The sequence below is a fragment of the Festucalex cinctus genome, chromosome 12, assembly GCF_051991245.1.
Source record: "Festucalex cinctus isolate MCC-2025b chromosome 12, RoL_Fcin_1.0, whole genome shotgun sequence".
In the NCBI taxonomy this organism is placed as follows: Eukaryota; Metazoa; Chordata; class Actinopteri; order Syngnathiformes; family Syngnathidae; genus Festucalex; species Festucalex cinctus.
The window spans coordinates 21,213,065-21,236,126 of NC_135422.1; the positions used below are offsets into that span (position 1 = coordinate 21,213,065).

The following is a 23,062-nucleotide window of genomic DNA, read 5'->3' on the forward strand; positions in this document are numbered from 1 at the left end:
TGAAAAAAAAATTATGAAGCCGTCAACTTACACAATTGAAAAAAGATTAACAACACCTAGGTCCGTGGCTGCCTTTAAGCTGGACCTAGAAAAGCATAACTGGTCTGAGGTCTATTCAAAAAACGATCCTAACACTGCATATAGTGAATTCCAGTCAACAATTAACTTTTTATACAATAAACACTGTCCAATAGTTCAAATTAAAAGGAAGTATAAAGGTCCAAATAAGGTATGGATGACAAAGGGGATAGAAAATGCATGTAAAAAGAAAAATATTTTATATAAAAGATTTCTTAAAACAAGAACTATGGAATCTGAAACAAAGTATAAGACCTATAAAAATAAATTATTAAATATTATACGTATAAGGAAGAAAGATCATTACCATGCATTACTAGAGCAGAATAAAAACAATATGCAAGAAATATGGAAAATACTAAATGATGTAATTAAAAATAGATCTAAAAAAATAAATTATCCAGAATATTTTATAAAAGATAAAAACAGTGTAATTGATAAAATTTCAGACATAGTCAATAACTTCAATGAATATTTAGTTAATGTGGGTAGTAATTTGGCAAATGAAATTCCAGAGACAAGAAATAAACATGAAATAGATAAGTACGTTGTAAATAATTCATCCACTATGTTCCTAAATGGTGTTAATGATATTGAAGTATTAAATGTTGTAAAAACATTAAAAAATAAAAAGTCTACCGACTATTTTAATATTGATATGACACTGGTAAAAAGTATTATAGAATATGTTGTAAAACCTTTTACATATATTTGTAATTTGTCTTTCCAAACTGGTATATTTCCATCAAAAATGAAAATAGCAAAAGTAATTCCTATTTACAAAAGTGGTGATAGACATATATTTAGTAATTATAGACCAATATCATTGTTGCCACAGTTCTCAAAAATTCTAGAAAAATTATTTTTATATAGACTGGATAATTTTATTGAGAAACATAAGATTTTGAGTGAATATCAGTACGGTTTTAGAGAAAAACGGACCACCTCAATGGCAGTCATGGAACTTGTAGAGGCAATAGCTACCAACATAGACAATAAAAAATTTACTGTTGGGATATTTATGGATCTAAAGAAAGCATTTGACACCATAGACCATTCTATATTAATGAATAAATTAGTGAAATATGGTATAAGAGGCTTAACATATAAATGGATAAAAAGTTATTTGGATGATAGATATCAGTATGTTCAATTCAAAACAATTGAAGATTACTCATGGAGTTCCTCAGGGGTCTGTGCTGGGCCCTAAATTATTTATATTGTATATGAATGATATCTGTTGTGTCTCGACAATACTCAAGAGTGTCTTGTTTGCGGATGATACAACTTTCTACTGTTCTGGAGACAACTTGAAGCAGCTTCTGACTACTGTGGAGTATGAATTAAGTACAATAAAAAATTGGTTTGATATGAATAAATTATCATTACATTTAAATAAAACCAAGTTCATAGTTTTCGGTACTAGACCAATCACTCATCAAGTTAAAATTATGGTGAATTTAATTGAAATAGAAAGGGTGTATGAAAATAAATTCCTTGGAGTAGTTATTGATGATAAATTATGTTGGAAACCACACATAGAAAATGTTAAAAGGAAAATGTCAAAAATCATAGGGATACTCTATAAAACCAAGGAGGTCCTGAACATGAATTCACTATATACATTATATAATACATTATTATTACCATATTTGACCTATTGTGTGGAAATTTGGGGAAACACATATAAAACAAATACCGACACTGTTTTTAAATTGCAAAAAAGAGCCATAAGGATTATTAATAGATCAAAATATACAGAATCAACACATCCACTATTTCTTAAATTAAATACAATGAAATTTTATGACTTGGTTGAGTTTAAAATAGCACAAATAATGTATAAAGTATACAATAATCTACTCTGCCACAGTACTCAAAAGTTGTTTGAAATTAGAAACTGTCCTTATGAGATAAGGGGTACAAGTGTATACAAAAAACCCAAAACAAGAACAAATATTAAGCAAAGGTGTGTCTCCGTTAAAGGAGTTAATTTGTGGAATAACTTGGGAACTAAACTGAAAAGATGTAATTCACTTGTTGAATTTAAAAGAATGTTTAAAAGTAAAGTTCAATATTATTATTTAAATCAGATATGAGTTAAGAAGATTGTAGAAATGATTTATTCATTTACTTATTTTTCTTTGATGTATTAATATGAGTGTAATGAAATTTGTATATATGTGTGTTACTATTGTGTATTTTTATTTTTCTATTTATTTTATTTTTTTATACGAGTAGCATTATATTTTCTTTTATTAAAAATGTAATTTATTATAAATAAGTGATAGGATATGAAGAATAAGGGGTAGGACTGGATAAGTTTTCAACTTCTTCCTACTCCCTTGAACATATACATAGATATTTATTGGATGTTTCTTTTATTTTATTTTTTATTTTTAACTTTGTGTGTTTATATAATTATACGTGTATATATGCATATGTTCAATAAACTTCAAACTTCAAACTTCAAACTTCAAGTTGACGAACGATAGTTTACATGGCCCTGCCACATCAAATATGGGACACATTCATGACCACAAAAGCACTCTAAGTGGAGTGAATTGAAATTCTTTAAAAGGGTAAACAACTTCAACCAAAAACTGGTGAAAAACGCTCCTCTTTGAATCAACATTATGTGTGATTTCACACACAAGATTTGGGGAGCTGTCCAGAGACATATCACATCAGCATCTAAAGGATTACACTTTCGATTTGTGTTTTGCGTTTCTTTCAGCCACAGAAGGATACCAGTGATGGCAAGGAGAGGAAATATGATGACACTTTCATGCGAATACATATTTATCAGTCTTAGCTACTCAGCACAAACAGATCACTATATTAAAAAAAAAAAAAAAAAAAAAAAAAAAAAAAAAAAAGAGAATGAAAAATGTGCTACAAAATAGGGCAAATTTGTTTCAGTGTGAAGAGTCTAACATGATTTGTTGTAATGCCCTCTGTGTGTTTGTCACCGCATCAATCTGAGGCAGAACACCTCACACTGTTCCTTTACGGTTGCCGATTAACAAGTTTGTTTTTTTATGTACTCAAGCACTACAATGTGATGATGATGAGCCTGGCACCATCAGTTAGAAGGTTATTAAATCTTAATAAGGTTCAAGCCTCTTGTGGTTGTTCATGAAATTCACAATAAGCAGTTTATCACACATGGATAAGAATATGAATGCAACATGTTTGCAAAATTAAAGATGGCAAGGGGGCACATGAACAAAACTGACTTATACATAAATATCTAATATCCGTGGCTCTTAAAATAACTACGTCGAAGTGTTTGAGCATTACATAATGTATTCTGTGGAGCATTTCCAGCCGTATCTGCTTCTCAGGAAGTCTTCTACAGACCCCGGGGATGCACTTTGTGGAGACATCAATATCTGCACAAGCCTAGCAGAGACAATTCAACAGTACCAGGGGGCCTTTGTGGCATACTCCGCTACTTCAGGTGACCCTCTCGCAACCCTCCTGTAGAGTCTTGATTGGCCTGGCATGAGGCAGTCGATAATTAAACATCCTTTTGTCCTCTGGCAGATGTCCAGCATGGGGCTCATTATGTTGCTGCAAAAAAGAAACAGTTCAATCCAAAAATAATCAGCCACTTTCCCAGACTGTCTACTTATTTCAACGCTAGAAGCACACCAAATATCACCAGTGAGCCTCCACAACATTCATATGTGCAGTGTTACACTTGTACTGGGCACTAAATAGGGCCCTGTCCAAATCTATAACTTTTTCGGAATTGGTAAGAGTTTCACAACATGTAAATTTGTTTCTAGGTTTTCAATTTTGCTCATACTTCTTAACCATGGTATGAATTAGATTGCACCATAGGCCTACTTCCGTTCCATACTGGTTCTTACTTAGGAGTGTTGAAAAAATTCCATTCGACAATATATCACGATACTACAGCAGGCAATTCTCGAATCGATTCAATACGCAGCCGAATCGATTTTTTAACATCCATTTTTGATGGAAAAATATTCAACAAAACGTCTAACTTTCACACCTTAAGCATGGAAGAATGTTATATTAATGGAACATTAAGCCTTAATATTTTATTTCAATGCTGTTCTAACATGAAAAAGGTTACAACCTGTTTGTTAAATACAGTGGCTCACAGTTATAAAACTGAAGGTTCAGATCAATAAATAATACATTTTCATACAAATCTTATAGTGTACATGTATAAGTTTACTGAATCCATCCATCCATCCATTTTCTTGACCGCTTATTCCTCACCAGGGTCGCGGGGGGTGCTGGCGCCTATCTCAGCTGGCTCTAGGCAGTAGGCGGGGGACACCCTGGACTGGTTGCCAGCCAATCGCAGAGTTTACTGAATGGTATTTTCTAAATTTGAGTAAAAAAAAAAATCGCAACAATCGACTTGTAAATTCATATCGGGATTAATCGGTATCGAATCGAATCATGACCTAAGAATCGTGATACGGATTGAATCGTCAGGTACTAGGCAATTCACACCCCTATTTACTAATCAGCATGGTGGTGATGACCCAATAGTGGACAATTAATTTATTTAAAAAATTAATTAAAAAAAAAAAGTTAGGCATCATACCATCGTCTCATTTATGACAACTTTTGAATTTTTAATTTCAGGTTTTTCAACAAGTACCTTTTTTTTTTTATTTATTTATTGAACATATAAACAGATGAACAGCAGAGATAAGAAAAAAAACAACAACAATCAAAAGAGAAGAAAATCCCAATAAAATAATCATTCAATCAATCATCTTACATGTTCAAAAGGGAGTAGGAAGAAGTTAGAAACTTATCTAGTCCTACCCCTTTTGCTAAATATATTTAAACTTATTTCATTATTAATACAATTCTAATTTAATATTATTAAAATGAAATATATAAACCAAGTTATATATATACACAAATGCACTTAAACATATTCACATTTGCCAAAAACATATATACATAAATTTCCTAAACATATACCATAATACCTATCTAAATCATTTACACATACTCACATGTACAATTTTCATATTCTGGTCTGACATAGGTAATTTTTTTGAACTTTACTTTAAAAAAAATTTTTAAACTCCAGCAGTGAGTCACAATTTTTCAGTTCAATTCCCAAATGATTCCACAAATTAACACCTTTTACAGATACACACCTTTGCTTAATATTTGTTCTTGTTTTGGGTTTTTTGTACACACTTGTACCCCTTATATCATAAGGACTGTGTCTAATTTCAAATAACTTCTGAGTACTGTGGCAGAGTAAATTGTTATAAACTTTATACATTATTTGTGCTATTTTAAAATCCACCAAGTCATAAAATTTCATTGCATTTAATTTAATAAATAGTGGATGTGTTGGTTCTGTATATTTTGATCGATTAATAATTCTTTTTGCTTTCTTTTGCAATTTGAAAACGGTGTTGGTATTTGTTTTATATGCCATTCCCCAGAATTCCACACAATAGGTCAAATATGGTAATAATAGTGAACTATATAATATATATAATGATTTCATGTTTAAAACATCCTTACTTTTATAGAGTATCCCTATAATTGTTGACATTTTCCTTTTAACAGTTTCTATGTGTGGTTTCCAACATAATTTATCATCGATAATAACTCCAAGGAATTTATTTTCATTCACCCTTTCTATTTCAATTGAATTCACCATAATTTTAACTTGATGAGTGATTTGTCTAGTGCCAAAAACTATGAACTTGGTTTTATTTAAATTCAATGATAATTTATTCACATCAAACCAGTTTTTTAATATATTCAATTCATACTCCACAGTAGTCAGAAGCTGCTTCAGGTTTTCTCCTCAACAGTAGAAAGTTGTATCATCAGCAAATAAGACACTTTTCAATATTTTTGAGGCACAGCAAATATCATTTATATACAGTATAAATAATTTAGGGCCGAGCACAGACCCTTGGGGAACTCCATGAGTGATATTCATGTGTTCTGATTGTACATTATTAAACTGCACATACTGATATCTATTATCCAAATAACTTTTCATCCACTGATAAGCTAAACCTCTTATTCCATATTTCTCTAATTTATTCATTAATATAGAATGATCTATAGTATCAAAAACTTTTTTTAAATCCATAAAAATCCCAACAGTAAATTCTTTATTATCTATATTGGTAGATATTGCTTCTATAAGCTCCATGACTGCCATTGTGGTGGTCCGTTTTACTCTAAACCCATATTGAGTTTCACTTAAGAGCTTATGTTTCTCAATAAAATTATCCAGTCTGTATGAAAATAATTTTTCTAGAATTTTTGAGAACTGTGGCAACAATGATATTGGTCTGTAATTAATAAACGTGTGTTTTTCTCCACTTTTATAAACAGGAATGACTTTGGCTATCTTCATTTTTGATGGAAATATACCAGTTTTAAATGATAAATTACAAATATATGTAAAAGGTTGTACAATATATTCTATAATACTTTTTACTAATGTCATATCAATGTTAAGACAGTCAGTAGACTTTTTATTTTTTTATGTTTTCACAACATTTAATACTTCTATATCATTAACATCATTAAGAAACATTGTGGATGAATTACTTACAATGTTCTTATTTATTTCATGTTTGTTTCTTGGCTCTGGGATTTTGTTTGCCAAGTTGCTGCCCACGTTAACTAAATATTCATTAAAATTATTAGCTATGTCAGAAATTTCCTCAATTACCATATTGTTATCTTTTATAAAATATTGTGGATAATTTGTTTTCTTAGAACTTTTTTTAATTACATGATTTAGTGTTTTCCATATTTCTTGTGTATTGCTTTTATTCTGTTCTAATAAAGCATGGTAATAATCTTTCTTACTTATTCGAATAATATTTACTAATTTATTTTTATAGATCTTATACTTTGTCTCAGCTTCCACAGTTCTCAATTTAATAAATCTTTTGTATAAATAATTTTTCTTTCTACATGCATTCTGTATTCCCTTCGTCATCCATGTCTTATTTGGACCTTTATACTTGCTTGTAATTTTAATTAATGTTTATTATATAAAGAGATAATAGTTGACTGAAATTCACTATATGCAGTATCAGGATCGTTATTTGAATAAACCTCAGACCAGTTGTGTTTCTCTAAATCCAACTTAAAGGCAGCCATGGAGCGCGGAGTTCTTACTCTAGTTTCAAATGTGTAAGTAGTCGGCTTCATTTTTTTATCAAAATAATCATAAAAAATTGCAAAGATCGGGAGGTGATCACTTACTGTATATCATTAATAAGGAGTCCACTTTCTATTTTAAGGTCAATTTTATTTGTAAATATATTATCAATTAGTGTAGCTGTATCGATTGTTATTCTACTAGGTTTTATAATAACAGGAAATAAACTATTACGATACATCATATTTATAAAATCAGTTGTTTTCTGATGTCCATTAGGATTTAACAAATCAATGTTAAAATCACCACACAATATTCGCAATTTTTTATCATTTGTATAACTAAGGATATCTGTTAACTTATCGTTAAATGTATCAAGACATGATCCTGCTGTCCTATATATACAACTTATAATTATGTTTGATATATTTTTTATGTGAACTTCAATAGTTACACATTCCATTACATTATCCACAATAGTAGTTTTTATAGTAGTAGTTTTAATTTTACTACATTTGAAAACCTTATCAACATATATTGCAACTCCTCCTCCCCTTCTGTTTTCCCTATTCATTGTAAACAATTCATATCCTTCCATTTCTATATCGCTTATTTTCTCATTATCAAGCCATGTCTCTGATATGGCTATAATTTGGAATTTATTTATTTTACTCAACCATTTTTTAATTTCTGTAAAATTTTTATGTAGACTTCTGCTATTAAAATGTATGATTGAGAATGCACGAAAATCCTTACTTATATTTACATTAAATTGCTCATTAGTGTGGTACTCGCAGACAAGGTCATAGTTGTTACTACATAAAAATTTATCTGGGTCAATGCCATTTTCTGGATCAGATGTCTTATATTCCGTATAATCAAATATTTTTAAATTATTTGTATTTGGGTATAGATTTACCATTCAAGTATTTGTCAACTTTTCGTCATCAAGTGTACTATGTCTTCCTTCATTTTATTGATGAGTTGTGTTGGTGCAAGTGTCTGGGTGTGCTTGTACGGGGATGAATTATAAGCTTATCGTATTTTAGGTAGGCAATCTCTCCTCTTTCCCGTGCTGCTTTCATTTCTGGTCTAAGTTCTTTCCGTTTTTTTCGAACGATATCAGTAAAATCCTCATTTATGTATATATTTGTACCCTTAAGATGTTTTGTTTTCAACCTTCAGTTGCTAAGAGAACTGCGTAGTGTGTACTTCCTCTCCAAAGCACACCTCCATTCACTTTGTAATGGAGTTGAGGAAGACATGACAAAATGATTGTTACTTTTTGTTTCTTTTCTTTCTTTCTTTTTGACAAGTGCTGTCAACCTTGAATATTCAATATAAAGTTTTTAATTATTTGACTGACAAAGTTGTGCCAAATAAAGTCATGAAAAACCTGCTACCCAGTGTTACAAATTGAAATGAACTGAAGGACATTTTTGATTCATAAATATCCATCCATCTATTTTCCGAACCACTCATCCTCATTAAGGCTGCGGGCATGCTGGAGCCTATTTCAGCCATCAATGGGCGGTACACCCTGAATTGGTCGGCAGGCAATCACAGGGCCTCACAAAAATTTGTTTCAAATGACTAAATGTACAAGAACTGCCCGTTTTCCTTCACTCAGACACAGATATCAACATCAATGGAACAATCAGATTTTCAAAATACTAAACAAAATAGGCTTACATAGGCTTTTTCAACATTACAGGTATTAATTTTGAAGGTTGCCTTGTCTAAAATTCGTCCAAATAACAGCAGCAGATGTTCCACAACAAGGGGCCTTTTTTTTTTTTTTTTTTTTTTTTTTTTAACTGTGATAGCATTTCTATTTTCAAATAGTCACATCTGAGTGGGGCTCCTCCTAGCTGGTGGTTATCTGTCAAGCTTCACGAGCCGCTGTCTTGTACAATTATTGCCACATGAGCAAGAAGCAGAACTTGTGAAACATTTTTATTTTTTTTTCATTTTTTCTAGTCAGCCCTTTGCATTGGACGGCTGCCAGCAAGAGCAACATTACATAATACAGCTACTGTATTGCTTCTCTTGTCACCCTCTGATCAATCCCTCGCTTCTGTTTCCCCATTATTTCATGAATTCTTTAGCATTTATTTCATCATTGCAACAGATGGTCAAATCGACACAACATAATGTCCCCTGCTGTTTTCTGTTCTAGCATATTGATCTGGATCAAAGTCTGCTTTTGCAAAATGCTCGAGATATTCTGGTCTAAACCATTTTGTGTGCTTTACATGATGTAGATAAACTGCAGTATGTGTGTGTTTTGGAGGCTTCTGGGTGCATTTGTTTATAACCGAAGGTATTTTTTAATAATAATTTTCATTCCAAAAAGGGAAAGTCCATTTTTATGCTGCTGTATATTTGTGTGTGCGTGTATTACACCACACACGTTAATTTAAGCACCTGAGCAACTCAACAGTAGTTTTATCGTGTTTCGGTGTGTCATACAACATGTGACTGCTCCTGTTGTCTGTTGTGGAATGTCAGTTCAGAAGAGCAGGGGAAGAAAATGAATGATCACACAATGTTCCTTCCTGTGAGTGCAATTAACAAGTCACGATTAGAAGTAATTCATCAAAGCACTTGAGCAGTAACTTTTTAATAGAGTGACTGCGTTGTCAGCAGGGAGCGTTTTTATTATGCAGTCCAAATGAAATCTTGCATTTTGTAGCCCAATAGGTCAGTTCCATTTGTCATGAACATTGTGTCAAAATGTTCTCAACTTTGCTACTGAGCTGACAGATTGAAGAAACAGTCACAAAAGTTACACAATTACACAAATCTCTATAAACTTGCCTTGCTTTGTTCTGCCTACACATGCAGTATAAAATATGAGTACATTTTTACATTTTCTTGTAATGCTGCATAATATTAGGTTCCTGCATTGTGATTTATCATGGAATAAAATCAAAGGGTGATACTTTGGGAGGATCATGGTTATTTTTCCTTGCCAGAAATGAATCATAGTACATGCATTGCTGCACACACAGGCCCCATACACACACATTTCTGCCAGTGGCCTATTGTGTGAGAAGTGATGTCCCACAGAAGATAAAATGGCCCCCTCTGGATAGAAGGAGCTTCACTTAATTTCTCTCCGTTTCTGTGTGTGTTCGTGTGTGTGCGCACACTGTGGGTAAGACAGATAGCATACCATTACTCTGCTCCTTTAACTATCCAGCTCATCTTCTTTCACTTATTTCCTTGTTTTCCTGTCACACGACATCCTTTGTAATCTTGTCATCACCTTTCAGTCCTTCGCCTTGCCTAAACCAAAATCGGACTTTTGAAGAGGAAACCAATTTTACTCCTCCCTGCAAGAACCACTTTTTTCACCTCAGTCTCCATCTTTTGACCCTCATAATCTACATTTTGCTGCTCTGTTTATATTTCCATAAATCCTTTCTGTCCACAGTATCTCTGTCCCTCCATTGCCCCGCTCCTCAGCTTCCTCTTCTACCGCTCAAGTGGATGTGGTGTGGGCTGCTAGTGAAGTGTTGTCCTGCAGCTCATTCTTCCACTCCAGTGTTTCTCAATTCCGGTCCTCAGGCCTCCCGAGCCAGCCTGTTTCCATGTCTCCCAATTGCCAATGCAGCTGATTCCAATGACAGCTCTGGAGAAGCCTGATAACGATTCTCACCTGTGTTGCAATTGGGAGACATGGAAAACAGGCTGGTTCGTGGGCCCTGAGGACCGGAATTGAGAAACACTGTTCTACTCTCAGTCTCAGATCACTAACATTTAGCGTTTAGTTCATTCCATTAATCCATCATGTATTCCTCTTGCTTTTGCTCCCCGACCCCTCATCTGAACTTTGGAGCTTATTTTATTTAAGTGAGAAAAATCGAACTGCTACTTGAATTTACTGTTACGCCACAACCAGAAAAGGCATTCTGCTAGCAAAGATAACGAACGGGTCATATGGTGGTTAACACTCAGACTAACACAGCTGACAATCGTTTAAAAAAGAGGCGTACACTCCATGACCTCAATCCTGTTAAGACTCTGTTGCCTATGCGGAGAGTGCAAATGCAAAGAAAGAGAAATTGGCAGAAAGGATAATGATGGTAGAACAAAACAAGGAATTCAACGAAGAAGGCAGGGACAAAAGAGAAAATATTAGTTGTGAGCACCACATCAGTTCATTTAATGTGAATGCCATTTCAGTTTATATATATTTTTAGTTATATATTTGACTTGAATATTTCATATTGCTTAAGTTTATTTTAGGTAGAAAGAAAATGACATTTCAGATGTAAAATATTGGCAGCAGAGGGCGCAGTTCATTATTATCATCATTATTATTATTATTTTATTTTTTTAGAGAGAGCTCAGAATTGTTCATTCATTCATTGAGTCTTACCGATTCAACATTTTATCATCATTGCACTCTCTTTTTTTTTGTGTGTGTGTGCGCACACGTATGTGCGTGCGTATGAATACGTGTAAATTTGTACTCATTAATTCACCTAAAACATAATAAAAATCCCATTACCCTTCACCTTAAGTCTCGCCAGAGTCGTGAAGTTCAGAAAGTCAGGAGACCAGAGGAAAGGTCAAAGGAAAGAAAGATAAATCAAAGTGAAATCCAGCACCAACCAAACACCTCCTGCGTGGTTACAAAACCAGTCTTACGCCAAACCCAGAAACCTCTAAATTCCAACAAATTAAGGAGATCTCAAGAGACCAGAGGAAAAACGAAAGAGAGGAAGGAGGGAAGGATAGATGAAGCAGAGTGAGATCCACAGACACCAGCACCCACAGTTCATTATTATTGTACACAAAGAAGAATTGTAGAAAAATAAATAAAAAGATTGCTGGCGGAGCAACAAGGTCTTTTTACGGTGCTGCAGCTGTCATTTTGTCACACGCGTAAAGGCAGTCTCTGTGTCAGTCATTCAATGAAAAGGTGAAAGAAACGAAAGACCTAAAGATTCACCTCTACAAAAGTCGCTCATTACTTATCAAAGGTACTAGAAAAATGCTGAAAGTACAAACTCGGGATAGAGATTGTTTAATCTGGCAACGGGGTGACGTTCAGGACCAATTTAAACGTGGCACTGATGAAGATTGCGTGCACCTGGTCCCACCTAACCTGGAAATAGCCAGATTGATATTGTGATTCACTCAAGGGAGTTCTCCACAATATCAATCTGGGACTTTTCCACGGTGATTTGCTGGGGAAAGACGGGACATTCCGTACAATACTTCGAGCTGATTGGATGATGTTTGTTTGTGTTGACTAGGGATGAGCCGGATATCCGTACAACAACATTTTTTCCAGATAGGAACATAACCCAGATATAATTCCTTATTATTCGTATCCGACGCTCTAGCGCTCCTCTGTCTTTGCTGCAGGCAGCCTTTCTTTCTTTCTTTCTTTCTTTCTTTCTTTCTTTCTTTCTTTCTTTCTTTCTTTCTTTCTTTCTTTCTTTCTTTCTTAAAGGAACACTTTACTTATTGATCCATTTTTAGCAGCAAAAAGTTGCTACTTTTTCAATAATTAATTTGGTGACGTGATTATTTTTTTATGTACATTTAATAACTTTTAAACCGATGTTAAAATGAATCGAACGCCGGCATGTTTGTTACACGTGACTAAATAACCCGGATGTTTACGTCACTAGTGTGTAAACGCTACACTATGGAAGCACTATGCAACGCAGCCGTGCATCTAGCGTCAAACCCGGAAGGATTAAACCTTATCGCTTCGAGCCAACACGACAAAATAACACTACCGAAGGAAAGTCTGCCTTGGATGTGAAAGTTGTGGCGCCAGATGGTCTTTTCGGGCACAAAATAAACTTTGACGAACGAGTGAATCAGGCGGGGGGGTGGTGCGGGAGCTGCACAGGAATGGACAATCCGCTAATGAATGTGTGCTGGCTGGAAATGAAAGAACTCGAGGATCGGTTCCTTGCGGACAATCTCAACTGCCAATATCCAACAGGTAAAGTGACACACAGCACGAGCAATGCAAAACGTGTGGAACTGACGAACTATTTCAGGAAAAAGAAAAAATAGTAAAATTAAATGTATCATCGTTACAGCGCCCAACCTCCCCTAGCTGTTTTTTTTCTTTTCTTTTTTTGCGTAGCGTCCCGATGATGTAAACGAAAGGTTGCAAGAAGGTTGTGTATTAACCGTGTTTATTTATAGACAGAATGAAGTAAGGAAATGCGAGACGCCGTTACCTAGGCTGGTTACCACAGGAAGAACAACGGGACAGAACACAAATGTAGTACGTCGCACACGACACATGATAATGACACTAATCCACATTCTATAAATTTTTTGGTAAAATAAGATTATGAACATGGTCAATTTGTGAAGTATAAACAACTTACGAGCTAATAAAACATAACGTCCTCGTCCCCGTACTTGACGATGTTCACACTCAAATGAATTATGAAATAAAACAGTCCGTGCAGTATAATAACGAAACATGCCTACCTTTCGCTTTAAATTTGCTTCGCTTCTCCGAGATCTTTCAGTGGCCGTAGGGAGACCTCGATTTGTGCCGGCTGTTGTGAGAGTGAAGGCTCCGTGTTGCTAGCAGTTGCGGAAGTAGCCGCCAGAGATCCTCCATCGGCTTGATTATTTCCCACGTCTGGTTCTTTAAAGATACTCGGTACTGCGTTGGGCTTTAGTATTAGGCGTGTGGCGTACCCCATCTCAAATTGTAACATATTTTCTTAGTCCTCATGCCTGAAATGTTCGCTGCGCGCACGCCTGCTTGTCCTTCGGGAGGTTGACAGCACTTAGCAAACAAACCATTGTCTACTCAAGTCGTTTTTTTTTTTTTTTTTTGTTTTTAAGGGGGGTCTCGCGGGTTTTTCCTTGCCGACGCCTTGCAAAATTTTGCAATACACAAAGGCATAAGTGACAGTTTGTGTCCTCCTCGTTGTTATGTCTGCGTGAACTACTGTTCGCCAAGCGAGTATACACACTTGTTACGTCACCACTCGGGGGCGTTCCAACACGGAAGTACTTCTATGTTGAAGAAAAGTTAAATAAATCAATATAAGGGTGTATTCTTCAGCTCTTATGCATTTTTCGTAGCTAAACTAACTATTTACTGCCGATCAAGCCATACATGTAAAATTAAAGGAGCCTTCCTTTAAGTTAAGTCACACACATCCCTCGCTCCGCCCATTTCCCCCTCTCCTTCAACATGGCACATGGTTGTGTCTCAATTTTCTTCTGCTAACTCATATTTCGGTTCATATGTTTGCCAAAGTTATTTAGTGAATTTGTTTAGTTATGTAACATATACGTACATGGGCTGAGCTTTTAAAGGGATTTAAAAAAAATTGTAATACAGTAGTAATAAATCTCATCACTACTGCCAGTGAGGTGGGTGGGTCGGGAAATAAATAAGTACATGCCAAAATTCTTATATGCAGCCCTGAATACATGGTTTATTTCTATTACAAAACATACACTATACCTCACAACACAGAATGGAGCCTGAACGCTCCAGAATGTCGGGCCACTCTCCCGACCTTCCAGCTGTGAAATGAATGGACGAATTTATGGCAAAGTCATACGAATGAATTATGGAATTAATAACCTGACGAACTTATTGCTAAAATTGCACTAAATACGAAGGACAGTGGAACAAACACAAAAGTGGTATAGGGGCTGGCTAGAAAATGAACGAAGGAGGCAGCCTGTTAAGCTGTGACCAATCAAGACCACATCTGAAACAGATGCGGCAATCAAGGCTCCTCTCTTGTCCTGATTCGTGGACTGAGCAAAAGGTCCACCAATCAGGAACAAGCGCCCACATGCAAAACAAACGGCCACAAAACAACGTGGGCCGTAACACTTGTCTTGTATCAGTTTTCTCCCTCCAGTTTCTTTAAAATTAAGGTCAGTTATTCATCATGGAGTTTGCCAAGTGTGTGTTGCATGTGTGAGATGAGAAGAGCGTTATCTGATGTCTAGTGGTTTGTAAAACAACACAAAAAAGTTAGTTAGTTAGTTAGTTAGTTAGTTAGTTAGTTTGGGTTAGTTACAGCAGGCTGGAAAAGATGTGTGAGAGTTTACGATGTTGACGTTGAAGTGGTAGAACTTGGGAGTTTGGTGACTTGGAAAGTAGATCTTGGGTGAAAAAAGGTTGGTCACCCCTGGCCTAAACGGTAAGAAACTTGTGCGGATATATTGAAACAGACTTTTGTGTAGACTTTTGTAGTCTCCTGTCTTTTGTTCAGTCCTTGTTGGTCCATTGTTTGTTTGTCGCTGCTGTCAGTATATGTCTTGCCTTGTTTTTTCCCCACGTCATGCCACACTCTAGATTTGGACTTAGTTGTTTTGTTTTGTCTTGTTCTTTTGACCTGTTTGTCTCCTTGTTTTTGTCTAGTTAAAAAACAAACACTTTTTAGACTTCACCACTGCCTCCTCATTAATGCTTTTCTGCATTTGGGTCCTCAACCACCACACTCCTAGACATAGACCAAGCAATATTGTGTGATCACCTTCATCTAAAGATAGCCAAGCAGGGCGTGTCATCACCAATCATGAGTCACATTTGTGTCTTGACCTTCACTGAACCCATGAGACTGAGCCTGTGTCCAAATTTACAAGGCTGGGTCCTCCGAAGGGTGAATTTGTCGGCTGCATGACGTCACTCCCGCCGTGACTCGACAGCAAGCACAGACTTACACATGAATGGACTGTCGGTCAATCCGTTACCAATAAGTAGCATTGACAATCCATTCATATGTAAGTCCGTGGACCCGTCCGTCCATAGTGACGTGCGACGGCCAGTGCCTGTCCTTCGGTTCCCTATTCAACTTCATGGTCTATGACCAGCAGGGGGAGTCGTTGAGAAAGCTTTAACATTTCCTAACCTGCCTGTGCCACCGGACTACTGGTCTGGTAGCTCCAGGTTGAATGGGTTCTTGGAAATGCCTCAGTGTAGTTGACGCACATATTGAAGGGATAGTGAATAGTTGGTGGTGACGGTAAGTGTTGTTCTGTAGGTGTTTTGTATTGTGTGTATTTGTATGTGTATATGAGTATGCATGTATGTATGTATGTATATATGTGTATAAATAGCCGTTTTTCCACCGCCAGAACTTTTGGAGAACTTTTCAGTTTACCTTGGTAAAATTCAGTTTGCGCGTTTTTCCACCAACAACAATTACCAGGGTAATTAAATCGTCTACGCGTTCCAAAAAAAGTGGGGCTGCGTTGACAGAGGCCAGTGCCTCGACTGGGGAGGTTGCAGTCACGACCAGAACGACCGCGGACTCCCCCCCTCGGTCGGTTCTTAGCAGTCCGGAGAGGGTGAAGCGGGGCAATGGTGCTCGGCGCACCTTCCCTTTGGAAGGGTTCGGGATGGAACCAAGTCATCTGCGCCGTGTGTTCCAGGAACCTCCGGTACGGGGGAAGTCCTGGGAAATCCAGTTCAGGGGGTTCCGACCCAAGAGGGCCCAGGTTCCCCCCCGGAAGCGGATGGGGAAGAGCAAGGGGTGGGAGAGTACCCTGAGCCATCCCGGGGTGTTCCTGAGGGAAGCCAGCAACCCTGAGTTGCTGCCTTCGCTGATCCAGACCGCTTGGACCTCCTGGCCCCTACAGACAGTAGTGATGAGGAGTATGATGTTGCTATTGATGACATGGTTGGGCGATTATTGGCGGCGATACTCCTCCACGGAACTGGTGGTGGAGTTGGGAGAGGACGACCTCTTGACTGAGGGCCCAGGACTCGCAATTGGGACAGTGCCCGCATCAGGAAGGGACAGGGAAGATCCGGAGGCGTGTCTCGACGAGCTGGCCTTGTTCGTGGAATTATTTTCTTCCTCCTCGGAAGATAAGAATCGCTTTTGGGACCAACTTTGGGATCAACTTAATCCGTTCGACCATAGAGTGACGTCGATCACGGGAAACGCTGATCACACGGGTGGTGGGAGCAAACGTAGGTGACATGTATCAACCTCAAGGGAAATACATATTTGTGTGACTTTCCTCACCTTCCCAGTGTCACTTATTGAAGCCCATAACTGCCAGTAAAATAGAATTAATGTATTTCCCACCTTTTGAAGACCTCCTCCGCCAGGGAAAAAGCAACAAAATTGGAGAGTAACGGGCCAATCAGGTTTGAAATAGAGGAAAAATAGAAGAAGAAAATCTTTCATTTTCTCTTTTTATTGGTGGAAGTGGGCAGCCATACATGTGTTCTCACAGCCAAGCAAGATAAATGTTCAAGCTTCTTCAAACCAAGATGTGAAAACAAGCCTTAGAAGGCTTTCCTGTTTTAATATACATCCATGTTTCCAATAGACAATGAGGTGCACACAGTCACAGGCTTGCAGGCCCAGTGTCACAGACCCAACGGTTCCATCCAGCTTCCTCAGCTACGAGTCCTACATTCAACCGCAACAGCCACCTACTGATGACCGGCCACGTCCTCACCGGCGCTGTCCTAAAGTCACAAGAGAACAATTGGAGGGCAATCCGGGGATCGACGAGAGGCCAGATCGACTCAATGCATTGACAGATCTCAATGACACAATAAAAGCATATGTGAAAAAGTGATCAAGTTCCCTTGCCTTATTAATTAAAGGGCTGAAATCACTTAGTGTTGTCACTATATGAAATCTTTTTTAAATCAATTATCTTGTTAATTATTCCATCCTTGAATCACCTCAGATCAGACCAAGTCATATAAAACGTTATACACATGTTGATTTACATAACTTTGTGGAGACAATGAGGAGCTTTTTGGGACGCTATCGGTCAGTGTCGACCTGTCAGCTCCCTCTGGAATGCACCTGCGGCTCGGAAGAAAGCCCAGTGTGGTCAGCACCTGCATAGGAACGAACGGGTAATGCACGGCTCCTGGCTGTGTCGTGATTGCTCCTGCAGGATGGGTGCAGATCCCTGCGCAGCGCCAATAAGATTTGCTCTCGGGAACCGAAAGCTGCTGATGAGCCAGTCGTCCTCATGTGCCAAAAAGTCCTCTCAGTCTCTGAATATGCAGTGTCTTCACACTTCTCCATTTGCAATGTCCTCGAGAGTGCCAAAGCTGGCATTGTTCGTGATATTGTCCTCAACACATGCATACTGTACCTTTATATACATATGTGTTAATTAATTGAAAACACCTTGGTTGGTGTTCATCTGAGTCTGTGCCCATCACTTTCACATACTGACAGTTTCCTATGATTTAAATATTTTTAATTGATGATTTATCATGATTATTTTTAATAGTCGCATCCTGGGATAAATTGAATATGTGACCCGCTCTGGGAAAAGGATCCGCATGTCGGCAGGATCAATCTAGAGATATGGCTGTGTTACGGCTGTCAGCTTGGGCCCGCAGAAGCGTTCCACTCCCGAGTGTGCACGTGGCGTTTGGTGCTCCCTTATTGAAGGCTGCGTCGGCTGTGCTAGCGCAACAATCCCATTGGATGACTGTCAGTGCGATGCGCTGATTGGACAGTGGTGCGAGCGCAACTTTCTGATTGGACAGCTCTCCTGGCGCGACGTTTGGATCGGGTGACTGCGCTGGCGTGACTTCCTGGGCGGTGGCTGTCCGCCCCTCGCCCTCGGATGAGAAGCTGCAGCCATCTCCGCCAATCGCTGCTCATTCATACATAGTTTATATTATACATTTTTGATATGAAAGTCATTTAAGAAGCAAATAATTTGCTGCTAGCCCAATTATTTGGCGAACCATGAAGGGACTCAAACCCTCAATCTTCTGATCCGAAGTCAGACGCCTTATCCATTAGGCCACATGGTCACACTGTGACATAAGTTTTGGATGCATGCACTCTTAAAGACTTCATCTTCATTCATACATAGTCTACAGAATATATTTTTGATATGAAAGTCATTTAAGAAGCTTGCTAGCCCAATTACTTCCAATCCAAAGTCAGACACCTTATCCATTAGGCCAGATGGTCACACCAACATAAGGTTGGGATGCATTCACTCGTATAAATAAATAAAAAATAAAAAAAAATAAAAAAAAAAAACATGATGATCCCTCGCTTTTCGCTTACTTTCCTTTCTCAAGTAGCCTTGTCAGCGCAGTAGGTAGCATGTCAGTCTCATAATGTGAAGGTCATGAGTTCGATCCTCATACAGTGCATAGCTGTTTTTTTTTTCCAAAATCTCGTCAATTAAAACTGACTTCATTCATACATAGCCTACATAATACATTTTTGATATGAAAATCATTTAAGAAGCAAATAATTTGCTGCTAGCCCAATTATTTGGCTAACAATGAAGGCACTCGAACCCTCAATCTTCTGATCCGAAGTCAGACACCTTAAAAAAAAAAAAAAAAAAAAAAAAAGATCCTTCGCTTTTCACTTCTTTTTTCTGAAGTAGCCTTGTTAGCGCAGTAGGTAGCGCGTCAGTCTCATAATCTGAAGGTCATGAGTTCAATCCTCATACAGGGCATGGCTGTTTTTTTCCCAAAATCTCGTCAGTTAAAACAGACTTCATCTTCATTCATACATAGTCTACATAATATATTTTTGACATGAAAGTCATTTAAGAAGCTTGCTAGCTCAATTACTTCCAATCCGAAGTCAGACACCTTATCCATGAGGCCAGATGCTCACACCAACATAAGGTTGGGATGCATTCACTCGTTAAAAAAAAAAACAAAACAAAAAAAAAAAAAAACTGATGATCCCTCGCTTTTCAATTCTGTTTTTCAAGGAGCCTTGTTAGCGCAGTAGGTAGCGCGTCAGTCTCATAATCTGAAGGTCATGAGTTCGATCCTCATACAGGGCATTGCTGTTTTTTTCCCCAAATCTCGTCAGTTAAAACAGACTTCATTCATACATAGTTTACATAATACATTTTTGATATGAAAGTAATTTAAGAAGCAACCAATTTGCTGCTAGCCCAATTGTTTGGGTAACCATGAGGGGACTCGAACCCTCAATCTTCTGATCCGAAGTCAGACACCTTAAAAAAAAAAAAAAAAAAAAAAAAAAAAAAGATCCTTCGCTTTTCACTTGTTACTTCTTTTTTCTGAAGTAGCCTTGTTAGCGCAGTAGGTAGCGCGTCAGTCTCATAATCTGAAGGTCATGAGTTCAATCCTCATACAGGGCATGGCTGTTTTTTTCCCAAAATCTCGTCAGTTAAAACAGACTTCATCTTCATTCATACATAGTCTACATAATATATTTTTGATATGAAAGTCATTTAAGAAGCTTGCTAGCTCAATTACTTCCAATCCGAAGTCAGACCCCTTATCCATGAGGCCAGATGCTCACACCAACATAAGGTTGGGATGCATTCACTCGTAAAAAAAAAAATATAAAAAAATAAATAAATTAATTAATAAATAAAAAAAAAAAAAAAAAAAAAAAAAAAAAACCTGATGATCCCTCGCTTTTCACTTCTGTTTTTCAAGGAGCCTTGTTAGCGCAGTAGGTAGCGCGTCAGTCTCATAATCTGAAGGTCATGAGTTCGATCCTCATACAGGGCATTGCTGTTTTTTTCCCCAAATCTCGTCAGTTAAAACAGACTTCATTCATACATAGTTTACATAATACATTTTTGATATGAAAGTAATTTAAGAAGCAACCAATTTGCTGCTAGCCCAATTGTTTGGGTAACCATGAGGGGACTCGAACCCTCAATCTTCTGATCCGAAGTCAGACACCTTAAAAGAAAAAAAAAAAAAAAAAAAAAAAAAAAAAAAAAAAAAAAAAGATCCTTCGCTTTTCACTTGTTACTTCTTTTTTCTGAAGTAGCCTTGTTAGCGCAGTAGGTAGCGCGTCAGTCTCATAATCTGAAGGTCATGAGTTCAATCCTCATACAGGGCATGGCTGTTTTTTTCCCAAAATCTCGTCAGTTAAAACAGACTTCATCTTCATTCATACATAGTCTACATAATATATTTTTGATATGAAAGTCATTTAAGAAGCTTGCTAGCTCAATTACTTCCAATCCGAAGTCAGACACCTTATCCATGAGGCCAGATGCTCACACCAACATAAGGTTGGGATGCATTCACTCGTAAAAAAAAAATATAAAAAAAAAAATAAATAAATTAATAAAAAAAAAAAAAAAAAAAAAAAAAAAAAAAAAAAGATCCTTCGCTTTTCACTTGTTACTTCTTTTTTCTGAAGTAGCCTTGTTAGCGCAGTAGGTAGCGCGTCAGTCTCATAATCTGAAGGTCATGAGTTCAATCCTCATACAGGGCATGGCTGTTTTTTTCCCAAAATCTCGTCAGTTAAAACAGACTTCATCTTCATTCATACATAGTCTATATAATATATTTTTGATATGAAAGTCATTTAAGAAGCTTGCTAGCTCAATTACTTCCAATCCGAAGTCAGACCCCTTATCCATGAGGCCAGATGCTCACACCAACATAAGGTTGGGATGCATTCACTCGTAAAAAAAAAATATAAAAAAATAAATAAATAAATTAATAAATAAAAAAAATAAAAATAAATAAAAAAACCTGATGATCCCTCGCTTTTCACTTCTGTTTTTCAAGGAGCCTTGTTAGCGCAGTAGGTAGCGCGTCAGTCTCATAATCTGAAGGTCATGAGTTCGATCCTCATACAGGGCATTGCTGTTTTTTTCCCCAAATCTCGTCAGTTAAAACAGACTTCATTCATACATAGTTTACATAATACATTTTTGATATGAAAGTAATTTAAGAAGCAACCAATTTGCTGCTAGCCCAATTGTTTGGGTAACCATGAGGGGACTCGAACCCTCAATCTTCTGATCCGAAGTCAGACACCTTAAAAAAAAAAAAAAAAAAAAAAAAAAAAAAAAAAAAGATCCTTCGCTTTTCACTTGTTACTTCTTTTTTCTGAAGTAGCCTTGTTAGCGCAGTAGGTAGCGCGTCAGTCTCATAATCTGAAGGTCATGAGTTCAATCCTCATACAGGGCATGGCTGTTTTTTTCCCAAAATCTCGTCAGTTAAAACAGACTTCATCTTCATTCATACATAGTCTACATAATATATTTTTGATATGAAAGTCATTTAAGAAGCTTGCTAGCTCAATTACTTCCAATCCGAAGTCAGACCCCTTATCCATGAGGCCAGATGCTCACACCAACATAAGGTTGGGATGCATTCACTCGTTTAAAAAAAAAAAAAAAAAAAAAAAAAAAAAAAAAAACCTGATGATCCCTCGCTTTTCACTTCTGTTTTTCAAGGAGCCTTGTTAGCGCAGTAGGTAGCGCGTCAGTCTCATAATCTGAAGGTCATGAGTTTGATCCTCATACAGGGCATTGCTGTTTTTTTCCCCAAATCTCGTCAGTTAAAACAGACTTCATTCATACATAGTTTACATAATACATTTTTGATATGAAAGTAATTTAAGAAGCAACCAATTTGCTGCTAGCCCAATTGTTTGGGTAACCATGAGGGGACTCGAACCCTCAATCTTCTGATCCGAAGTCAGACACCTTAAAAAAAAAAAAAAAAAAAAAAAAAAAAAAAAAAAAAAGATCCTTCGCTTTTCACTTGTTACTTCTTTTTTCTGAAGTAGCCTTGTTAGCGCAGTAGGTAGCGCGTCAGTCTCATAATCTGAAGGTCATGAGTTCAATCCTCATACAGGGCATGGCTGTTTTTTTCCCAAAATCTCGTCAGTTAAAACAGACTTCATCTTCATTCATACATAGTCTGAAGTAGCCTTGTTAGCGCAGTAGGTAGTGCGTCAGTCTCATAATCTGAAGGTCATGAGTTCAATCCTCATACAGGGCATGGCTGTTTTTTTCCCAAAATCTCGTCAGTTAAAACAGACTTCATCTTCATTCATACATAGTCTACATAATATATTTTTGATATGAAAGTCATTTAAGAAGCTT

At 36.9% G+C, this 23,062-nt stretch overlaps 12 non-coding genes across 12 annotated transcripts; 11 read left to right on the forward strand and 1 right to left on the reverse strand.

Moving 5' to 3' along the window:
• Nucleotides 1-18,933: 18,933 nt before the first annotated feature.
• trnar-ucg (transfer RNA arginine (anticodon UCG)) lies at nt 18,934-19,007 on the reverse strand. Its single transcript has one exon. It is a non-coding gene; the product is annotated as a tRNA-Arg (tRNA).
• Nucleotides 19,008-19,599: 592 nt separating this feature from the next.
• Nucleotides 19,600-19,672, forward strand: trnam-cau (transfer RNA methionine (anticodon CAU)). The gene has a single exon. It is a non-coding gene; the product is annotated as a tRNA-Met (tRNA).
• Nucleotides 19,673-19,938: 266 nt separating this feature from the next.
• On the forward strand, nt 19,939-20,011 carry trnam-cau (transfer RNA methionine (anticodon CAU)). Its single transcript has one exon. It is a non-coding gene; the product is annotated as a tRNA-Met (tRNA).
• A 251-nt stretch (nt 20,012-20,262) lies between these two features.
• Nucleotides 20,263-20,335, forward strand: trnam-cau (transfer RNA methionine (anticodon CAU)). Its single transcript has one exon. It is a non-coding gene; the product is annotated as a tRNA-Met (tRNA).
• Nucleotides 20,336-20,641: 306 nt separating this feature from the next.
• On the forward strand, nt 20,642-20,714 carry trnam-cau (transfer RNA methionine (anticodon CAU)). Its single transcript has one exon. It is a non-coding gene; the product is annotated as a tRNA-Met (tRNA).
• Nucleotides 20,715-20,981: 267 nt separating this feature from the next.
• trnam-cau (transfer RNA methionine (anticodon CAU)) lies at nt 20,982-21,054 on the forward strand. Its single transcript has one exon. It is a non-coding gene; the product is annotated as a tRNA-Met (tRNA).
• Nucleotides 21,055-21,362: 308 nt separating this feature from the next.
• On the forward strand, nt 21,363-21,435 carry trnam-cau (transfer RNA methionine (anticodon CAU)). The gene has a single exon. It is a non-coding gene; the product is annotated as a tRNA-Met (tRNA).
• Nucleotides 21,436-21,736: 301 nt separating this feature from the next.
• Nucleotides 21,737-21,809, forward strand: trnam-cau (transfer RNA methionine (anticodon CAU)). Its single transcript has one exon. It is a non-coding gene; the product is annotated as a tRNA-Met (tRNA).
• Nucleotides 21,810-22,066: 257 nt separating this feature from the next.
• On the forward strand, nt 22,067-22,139 carry trnam-cau (transfer RNA methionine (anticodon CAU)). The gene has a single exon. It is a non-coding gene; the product is annotated as a tRNA-Met (tRNA).
• A 271-nt stretch (nt 22,140-22,410) lies between these two features.
• trnam-cau (transfer RNA methionine (anticodon CAU)) lies at nt 22,411-22,483 on the forward strand. Its single transcript has one exon. It is a non-coding gene; the product is annotated as a tRNA-Met (tRNA).
• A 259-nt stretch (nt 22,484-22,742) lies between these two features.
• On the forward strand, nt 22,743-22,815 carry trnam-cau (transfer RNA methionine (anticodon CAU)). Its single transcript has one exon. It is a non-coding gene; the product is annotated as a tRNA-Met (tRNA).
• Nucleotides 22,816-22,885: 70 nt separating this feature from the next.
• Nucleotides 22,886-22,958, forward strand: trnam-cau (transfer RNA methionine (anticodon CAU)). Its single transcript has one exon. It is a non-coding gene; the product is annotated as a tRNA-Met (tRNA).
• The last annotated feature ends 104 nt before the right edge of the window (nt 22,959-23,062 follow it).